The sequence below is a fragment of the Gossypium hirsutum genome, chromosome A13 (assembly GCF_007990345.1).
Source record: "Gossypium hirsutum isolate 1008001.06 chromosome A13, Gossypium_hirsutum_v2.1, whole genome shotgun sequence".
NCBI lineage: Eukaryota > Viridiplantae > Streptophyta > Magnoliopsida > Malvales > Malvaceae > Gossypium > Gossypium hirsutum.
In genome coordinates this window covers 105,827,541-105,837,338 of record NC_053436.1, presented here as the reverse complement: position 1 = coordinate 105,837,338, position 9,798 = coordinate 105,827,541, and the positions used below count along the sequence as shown (strand labels likewise).

The 9,798-nt window shown below is 32.5% G+C and overlaps 1 long non-coding RNA gene across 1 annotated transcript; it reads left to right on the top strand.

Annotated features, from left to right (window-relative positions):
* Window positions 1-5,894: 5,894 nt before the first annotated feature.
* LOC107893458 (uncharacterized) lies at window positions 5,895-7,434 on the top strand. The gene is made up of 2 exons (XR_001682813.2): window positions 5,895-6,630; window positions 6,736-7,434. It is a non-coding gene; the product is annotated as an uncharacterized lncRNA (long non-coding RNA).
* The last annotated feature ends 2,364 nt before the right edge of the window (window positions 7,435-9,798 follow it).

Genomic DNA, 9,798 nt, shown 5'->3' with positions numbered 1-9,798 from the left:
ATCAACAAATATTATGCATTTTTATATGCATAATCCCATTACATTTTAAACTTTAAAATATTCTATTTGAATCATTAAATAAATATTATCGTATTAGTTAATTCTTCTATTATCCTGATTGTTTGGTTGGATATTAATGCCGTGTGTATTAGTATTGTAATGCCTTTTTTTGGCATCTTTCATCTTTGTTTTATGAATTATTTTTTTAATTATGTTGTTTTTAAAATTCAAACCTGTGTTTTTTTCTTGGGAGTGCAATGTCTTTTATTATGCTAGTTAACAACACTTAATTAGTTGTGAAAATTAACCCAATACATATTACGTCATTTTAGGGTGTGTTTGGTTGAGTGAAAAAGCGGGAAGAAAACAAATTCTGAGTGCGCTGGATAGGGAAGAGAAGTGAGAGAAAATAAAATATAAGAGATGGTCATTTTTCATCTTAATTCATAAAAATCAATCTTTCTAAATTGGAATAATTAGACAAGAGGAAATGATAGAGATGTGTGTTAATTCAAAATTATGCATTTTTCAAACATTTTATTTTATTTCCTTTTATTTTTCAACTCTATCCAACACACTTATGGAAAGAAGATTTCTATTTTCTATTTTTCTATTTTTCTATCCCTTTAGTTTTTCATCTTTTCAGTTTTCTTTCCACCCTATCAAGCAAAGCTTTAGGGTGTGTTTGGTTGAGTGGAAAAATAGAAAGAAAATAAATCTTAAGTGTGCTGGGTAGGGAGGAGAAGTGAGAGGAAAAAAAATAGAAAATATAATCATTTTCCATCCTCATGCATAAAAATCAATCATTCTAAATTGGAACAATTTATAGTGGTTAATTTGCGATTCACTAACTTTAAATTGATAGCTTTTAATTACAAAGTATAACATTTACAATCCCTATTTTTTACTTAAGGTAAGATAGAAACCTCTTCCCCCTCACTTTCAATGCTAAACTAAAATTAGGGATGACAATTCGAATTGTGAATTTGAATATCAGATCCGAAATTTACAAATTCGAATCTTATAGATTCGAATAATATTAGGTTTCAGGTATTAAAATTACTATCCACTGCAGATTTGTTATTCAAATAATGTATTCGTGTGAAGAGGGTTCGTGAGAAGAGTTTCTTCTTCCTTCAAGATGATTATTTAATTATTTCTTTTTCTTAAATATTAAAATTTATTTGCTAGTTGATCTTTTTATGTAAACTGGAAGCTAATGATTCTTGGAATAAGCAGAGGGTGTTCCATCTCCTGAAAAGTCTGCTAACTCTGCATGTTAAGAGTAAGGATGCTATGAAATATATAAATTGTAAGTTATGAATAAAAATCCTTGCATAGGGATTGTCTGTAGATGAAATGTTAGCAATTTGACTATAAATGAGTTTTAATGGTGAATTAATATTCTTTAAGTAGTTGTTGCTGCTGGTTTGAACTAGATGTCTGAATCTGGAGCTGAGTTGTTTGTTATCATGGGGGTCTCGTGCCCTGTAGTAAAGTTGTGTGTAATTCTTTTGAATGATCTGGAGTGTTTATCATCAATATAAGTATGTATTAGGTAGAATCAGGATATGATTCGATTTTTTTATCTGATTTAGCGAGTTTAGTGTGGGAACCCGTCGAAAGTATGAACAGTAAGTGGTATTCGTTAAGTATAATGCTTGTGATCAATTGTTTTAGAATAAATGTTAAAAGTTGTCTGAAGGAAAAAGGAGAAATGTAGTATTGTCTGTTAAGATCTAGAGGTAACCAAGCAGTTAGATGAATGATGATATGTTAGGAATGATAAGTGGCATATATGAATGTAATTATATAACTGATAATGTGAAGGTATCTGCCAAAGACAAATATGGGGAAATCCAAATATTCAAGATGAAGAATATATCAAGAAAGGTTAAAAGGTATGAGGTGTTCAAAACTCACTAAGTTCCTCTAAACATACTAGTGTCATGTTTATGTTTCAAGTATTATCGTTTAAAAGATTTTGCTAGGAGGGACAACGCCAGGAACGTGCCAGAGATGCATGTAAGGGGATACTATGCATACAGTGGATGTTTTGGAAAAACTGGCATTAGTAAGACTACACCTTAAGAGTGCATCTTTTGTAAGCCTATGTGTTGTAATAACTTGTAACAAGTCCGATGTAATATGCATTATTTTTTAAATACTTTCCTTTGTTCTTTAATATGGAGTCTTTCAATAAAATAATAAGAAAAATGTTTTAAGTAAGGTATAATTGTTAATTGTTTACAAATTTTGTTAAGTGGTTTACATGGTAACACTTGAGATCTGGACTTGGTGAATCGGGTCGGGTTGAGGGTGTTAAATGACCTCTTAAGGTATCTATGCTATAGGTAGGATATCGATATTTGAGAGGTGGCATTAACACGTAAAGGCTAGGTACCGATACTTTATCCCTCTAAAAAAGTTGTAGATATTGACAAGAGGGGTATCAATACAAAAGAATCGAATATCAATACTTAGCCTCTAAAGTACTTTAAAAACATTTTACAACTTTCAAACGATTCGAGATCAACTAAAAAATGTTTGGTATAAGTCAAGTCAGTTGACAACATATTTTTGAGTATTTGTAAAACTTGAAAATATTTTTAAGATATTTCTTTTATTTTCCAACAAAAAATGAATAATATGAAAACTTTATCTTAAATGTTTTTATATAAAAAAGTTTATAAATTAAAGCTAACATAAAATTCTAATAAGATAAATGTTGTTGAAAATGGTCTCAAACCTTTGTTTTCATTTTGTCTCTCCACTAACGTAGGACAAAACTTTAGGTAAGAAATATTAGGACTCTTTATTTGACTTGTAATGTTGGATCGAGTTAAGATATGCATAAAAATTAATTTAGGCTCAAACTTTGAACACTAAATACTTATAAATGAATATTAGCTAAAAATATCACTTATCAACTTTCCCGAATTAAATACTCAACTCATTTTTTACTCCACTCTTTTCCACTCACCGTCACATCTCTCCAACCCACAAAATAAAAATGAAATTTCAAAAGAAACTAGCTAAAAGAAACACAATGAAGCACCCCCTTTTGATTTTTCAATAACATCATAAGTGCTTTCACTTTTGTTTTCTTTTTTTCTTTTTCTTTTATTGGAATGAATATACATAATCAAAATAAAATAAAATACGAACAATTAAAAAAATTACTAGAGTGAGTCCAATAACTAATTCTCCGCATTTTGTAACTCCATTAAGAGTGTAGATACTGGCCACGAATTTTAAAACTACTCCAGACCTATGATAAGGATTGAAACCTCAATCACTAATTATAATAAAAGAGATTCTTACCATCTCACCTAACTCTCGTGATTGATATTGATATAAAAAAAATCTAAGAGTATTGGCAGCCTAACATATTGACAGGTTGATATTTGATTGTTCCAACATAATATTTTGGATTTTATAACTTCAAACCTTTCACCAAAAACCTAATTTTTCAAGTAATGGGACCAAATAGAACTAAGCAAAGGCTGGCTTTCTTTTCACAACTTTAACGCAAGGTGGTGAAAGAATAGACAAACAGTTCAAATCACGAACTTTTCTTATGCGAAGTTTTACAAACATTGAATTTGTCAAAAAAGAACGAAAAAAAAATCTCAAAAATCTTTTTTTTTCTTTAAAGCATAAAAAAAAGGGGTGAAAGGAAGAAAGAAAGGACATGGAACTGTCAAATTCCATTACACGTGACAAAGGGTTATATTGCTGAACCCCACCAAACCCGATGTGATTCGCCTTATCCAATAATGATGAAGAAACATTTATGTTTCGTGTTGGAGACTTATTTTGCACTCATTCAATAATGGGGTATCTAATTTGGGACAATTATAGAGATGGGAATTTTGGGTTCTATAAAAAATAAAGTTGGGTTCTTGTTCTTTCAAGAAAAAAAAATGCCCATTGTGAAACATTATGGAGTAAAACAGCTGTTTTGGTTATAAAAAAAAAGTTTTTTTAGGGGTTTTGGGCAGTAGTTTTAGACATTATGTCAAAAAAAGTATATATGATCAGAATCTGTAATGAGACTACTCGAGTAAAAATATTATATAGGTAATTATACTATGAGTCAGATTACATTTTGCTCCCTCTACTTAAAAAATGAATAGATTAGTCCTCCATTAAAGAGTAAACTGGTTCTTTCAGTTAAAATTTTTATCTATTTTTATTGTTAAAAACTGGTGTGGCTGTAAATAACCTAATAGTTACACATAGTGTGGTACATGTATCTCATGTTGACGTACATAGATAAGTTTTTAACAGTAGAAATGGATGAAAATTTTAACAGAAGGATCGGTTTGTTCTTTAATCTAACGTATAGGTCCTAATTTATTCTTTTTTTAATAGGAACAAAATATAATCTAACTTTTAGTATAAGGTTCTCAATGATACTTTTATCAAATGTTGTGTGTAGATAGATTGATGGGAGAGGGAGGAGATTGTGTTGTGGTGCATTGCTTCTTCTTTTCTTTTCTTTTCTTTTTTTTGCCATTGCATATTGCCCCCACACCCTCACTATGTCACCTTCAAAGTTAGGCATTGTTTCTTGATGGACCACAATGCCACTTGCAAGTTGATGTTTTGATCTATTAACATCAACACCACCTTCTATTCCAAATTAATGGAAAAGAGGGAAAAAAAAATCCCACATTTTCTCAGCTACTGAAAATCATTATGGGATCTTCTTTTAAATGGACCTATAATAAAAGTTGTAAAGGTACTTTTTTTTTCTCCACATATTCAACAAATACATAATGAATATTGGTATATGGAGAAAAAAATGGAGTTTTGATTGTCAAAACATTCACTTTGGGACAGCTTTTTACTGTTCAAACTATCCCATCTTCCTATGATCAACTAACTATTTAGATGTACGATTCTTGTAATAATCTATAGATTGTTGGTAGTAATTACTGAATTATATAGCTTTGGTCAAATGTTTTGGTCCCTCTATTATATTTGAATTCTTTTATTTAGTTTTTATACTTTTATTTATTTAATCAACTCTTTACTTTTATAATATCATCAATTAGTTCAAATAGTTAATATTATTAACTACTAAATATGAATATTTGTTAAACACATCAATTCCAACGCAAAAAAGAGTGATGTTAAGTTGAAAGTAGTGTTTTAAAGAAAAAAGTCTGCATCGACATTTAAACTATTATTTATACTAATTAGACATTTCAAAAAGTAAAAAGAGCAAATTATCAAATTAAAATACATTATGTAAAGGCCCTTGTGCCCCAATTCAAGTTTATATCTCTTATGTTTAACGAAATTGATTGAGAAATATTTTTTTAAAAACATACATAGACTAAATTGTAAATTAAATATAATGGAGTGACCAAAATAAGAATTGGACTGAAACTTCCCCCAGTAACCGGTGACAAAATGACTTTTTCTTTCACTTCTTATCTTAAAATCTCAGTAATTTTTTCTTAAAATATCCAAATTTCTCATCAATGCTTGCAAAGGGGTAAAGCGCAAATGGCAAAGCAAGGTAATGAAGTGAGAAATGGAAGATAATTGGGGGGGGGGGGTTAGGGATAGGGAGCAGAAACATACTGAATGAAGCAGCAACTATCCCCACAAACAAACATAAGTGACAATGATAGATGATGAAAAATAAATGAATCGAAGGACAAACATTTTAAAGGTTACACGACCATGGCTTCCATGATGTATATATATATATTTACACGTTTCTTGTTATGTAATGTCACATCGATCATTTTCTTGCTCAAGGAAACTTACTGTTCCATGGTGGATACAAATTACTATTGGTGAAACAGCTGATATAAATCTTTCTATTCATTGATGTTCATACATACGCTTCACCCATGTTTGCAAAGACATTGAAACTTCAAAGCTTGACCATTTAGGATAAGCTGATTGATAGCATTATTGATGAAGAATTGATAGGGCAGCTTATGTAGTAGTCTTCACGACATGATGGTTTCGTTTTTCTTATGTCAAGTCTTGGTCATAATTGTTATCAGACACCCCCCCCCCACCAAACAAGACAATCAAAGCTGTCGTCTTAGGTTTATTTCTTCGCTTATTCTTAAACTGGTATGCATGTGGTGCTTGACTGCATTTTTAGGGATGAAAATGGAGTAAATGAAAAACATGAAACTTTTAGGTCTTAAGATGCATAGCACCCCATGGTTGAAGTTGGGTCAAATCCATATAAAACCAACAGTTTTGTGGCGTTTATACTCGTTTAAGGTTTAAGCCCATGGGCTGACCCAAGCAGGGATGGAACATACAAATACAAGGATGATGTCAAAATCAAGCACATGGAATTCAAGAGTCACCGCCAATTATCGATTCAATTTCTTTCAATTTTATTAAAATTAGGAAAAAAACACAACAATAATTGGACTAAATTATCAATAAATGCCAAAAATTTTCAAATTTACCAGTCTTTTATAGAAAATTTACAGGAATAGGTGGATTTTATGAATATTTTACCATTTCCCAGTTCAATCTGGATATGACAACCATTAGTTTTCCTCTAAGAATTACTTCATATTTATCTCTAGTTTCTCAAGCATTAGTTGTTGTTTGCTCTACCTTCCCTAAATGCTTCCTTCTGTGATTACCTCCTCCTCTCTTCTTTTCCTTTTTCCCTTTAGCCTTGTCATTATTCTCTTTTTTGAAAATAAAGATAGTATCTAACCACATTTTCTTTTTCTTCAGCCTCCAATCGTCGAGATGCAATGGGGTTAGATCGTCTGCTTGTGGAAGCTTTCTCACACTTTTGTTGGAGATTCTCTTCTCCTCTCCCTACCGAGGCTCGCTCTTTTAGTTTCCAACCAAGCCTATGATGTGTTGTTTTCTTTAAGTATCATCTTCCACCTTGTGAGCCACCGGATGGGATGTGATAGAGCTGCAATGTCAATGAACTAGATCTCAAGGTTTGATGGTTGGAGCCATGATGGATTATTTGGTCCCGACGTTTGTCATCTTCCATCTGATCGACTTCATGGTGGTTTCAGTACTTGCTTTTTTTTATATGTTGGAGGTGGGCATAATAGCAATGATTGGCGGATGCTCCAAACCCCTTATGGTTTGGATGCTTTTTCCTATTACTGGGTTTAGGTTTCTTTAGAAGTTGGAATTAAGTTAATTTTTTTTTATAGTAGCTAGAATATAACTTTTAGTTAGATTAAGTCACAATTTTATCACTTTCGGGTAAAATATAATTTTATCATTTATTAATTTATAATTTTTTAAATTTTAGAGAAATTAATACACAAATTTTCCATTTTAGGGATCCTAGGGCTTTGCCTGCTCCACTAGTGCAGTCTCTAAGTCTACATCTTCAAACTATTTGTCTTTTTATATGAAAATTGTTATTATCTAATTAAACATATGAAATAAAATATAATTTAAAAATTAGATAATTTATGATATTTTTTCCACACATTAATCTCACAAACCATCCAAATGCAAACCCCAAACATCTTTCAATTCTACACTAATCCACACCTACGAGAATATTTAGCAAATTGTCCTACAAAATATGGTCCTTTTCTCCATCCATGCTACTTGAAACTAAAATTACTATGTTTAGCTAATTGAGAAAATTTACTTAAGTGAAAGCTATATAGAACAAGTGGAGTTATCCAAGACTTGCTCAACAATGTTAGCTTTGCTTCTTTTCTTTTTTTTTCCTTTCCTTTTGTGGCATTGTATGAAATAATAATCTACTAAAAACACCCACTTGATACAAACCAAATTACCCATTTAAATGTGATTCCAACACACACAAAATTGCCTAAACAAAATGATTTTTTGTGATATTGTTAGAATTGTGTGACCCAAATTTTAAGAGATTGCTTGCAAGTCAAGTTAAACAAAAATATATTTTCTTTCTAGAAGATTTAGTATTTATTAGTATAATATATTTAGCATTTATTAGTATAGTTTATTTGACTTACTAATTTAGCCTATAAATAGGCTCCTTTACAATCTTAGAATAAAGAGACACCCATTAGATTAGAACTCATAACACATTCAGAGAATTTTGTGTTTACGTTTGAGGGTTCTTTGTTTTTCGGGTTTTCGGGGTTTAGTTTTTATCTCCATCTTTTGTACTCTTCATTCTTTTGCCATTATAGTAAATTTATCTTTGCCTATGGTTTTTTATCCTCTTTTGAGGGGTTTTTCCACGTTAAATTTGTGTGTTCATCTTCTCAATTTCTTCTACTATTTTTACTTGTTCGTTGCTTAATCGGGACGATCCTAACAAGTGGTATCAGAGCTAGTTTAACTTTCATAGATCAGCCCGGTCAGAGATGGCAGCAACAAGGTTTGAAATTGAGAAGTTCGATGGTGAGACAAATTTCAATCTGTGGCAAGTTCGGATGATGGCAATTCTAGTTCAAAATGGCTTGAAAAAGGTTATTACAGGGAAAAAGCCTGAGAATCTAAATCAAACAGAATGGGAAGAGCTTGATGAAAAGGCCTTGTCTGCAATCCAGTTGTGCCTCGCGAATACAGTATTGCAGGAGGTATTGATGGAGAAGACCTCATTCGCCTTGTGGAAAAGGTTAGAAACTCTTTATGCGACTAAGTCTCTAGCTAACCGTTTAGTGTTGAAACAACGTCTATTTACGTTTCGCATGAACGAAGGTGAGCTTCTTAAAGATCACATCAGTCAATTCATTACTCTTTTAAATGATTTAAAGAATGTTGAGGTTCATATTGACGATGAAGATCAAGCTATGCTATTATTGTGCTCTTTACCCTCTTCATACAAGTCTTTCAGGGAGACCCTAATTTATGGCAGAGACAAACTCTCGTTCAAAGATGTAAAGGGTCATTTGTTGAGTAGAGACAAACTCGACAATGAGTTTGATTTGAATAGCAAAGCAGATAGACAAGCTTCCGTTTTGGTAGCATCAAAGAAACGAGACAAAAGGTGTCGCTATTGCAAAAAGTTAGGTCACGTCAAAGCAGATTGTTATAAACTGCGAAATAAAAGAGCTGCTGAGAGTAACGAGGAAGATGTAGCTGGTGCTAATTTGGTCGATGAAGGCGGTGATGATTTCTTGTTAGTGTCAACGAGCGATAACTCCAAGCTTACGTCTGAGTGGATCCTAGATTCAGGATGTTCTTTCCACATGTGTCCCAATAGAGAATGGTTCTCCACATACAGTTCAGTTGAAGGTGGAGTTGTGCACATGGGAAACGATTCATCTAGTAAAATAATCGGTATTGGTACTGTTAAAATTAGGATACACGATGGGACGATTAGGACACTCTCAGATGTCAGGTATGTACCTGATTTACGAAAGAATCTCATCTCCTTGAGTATTTTAGACTTGAAAGGATGCAGAATCAACATCGAGTCGAGCAACATTAAAGTATCTCGTGGAGCTCTCGTTTTGTTAAAAGGTAAAAGAACCGGCAGTCTTTATATTCTGGAAGGTTCTACAGTGACCGGTGAAATCGGACGTCCCTCGTCCGTTACGGAGTCAAAGTCAACTCATTTGAAGCGGAGGCAACTTGGTCATAGGAGGGAAAAAGGTATGACCGTTTCGTTGAAGAGAGGTTCTCTTTTGGATGCAGGTTTTGAAAAGTTAGGGCACTGTATTCGTGAAAATCAGACCCGGGTTAGTTTTGATTTGGCAGTGCACAAGTCGAAGGCTAGAAGTCTTCCAGCTTCTAAGCATAGATTCGACTCAGTTAATTCCCTGCATAGTTCAAGACAGGCCCGTGGCGGGTTTTGGCAAAGATGGCATTGAAAGAATTTGT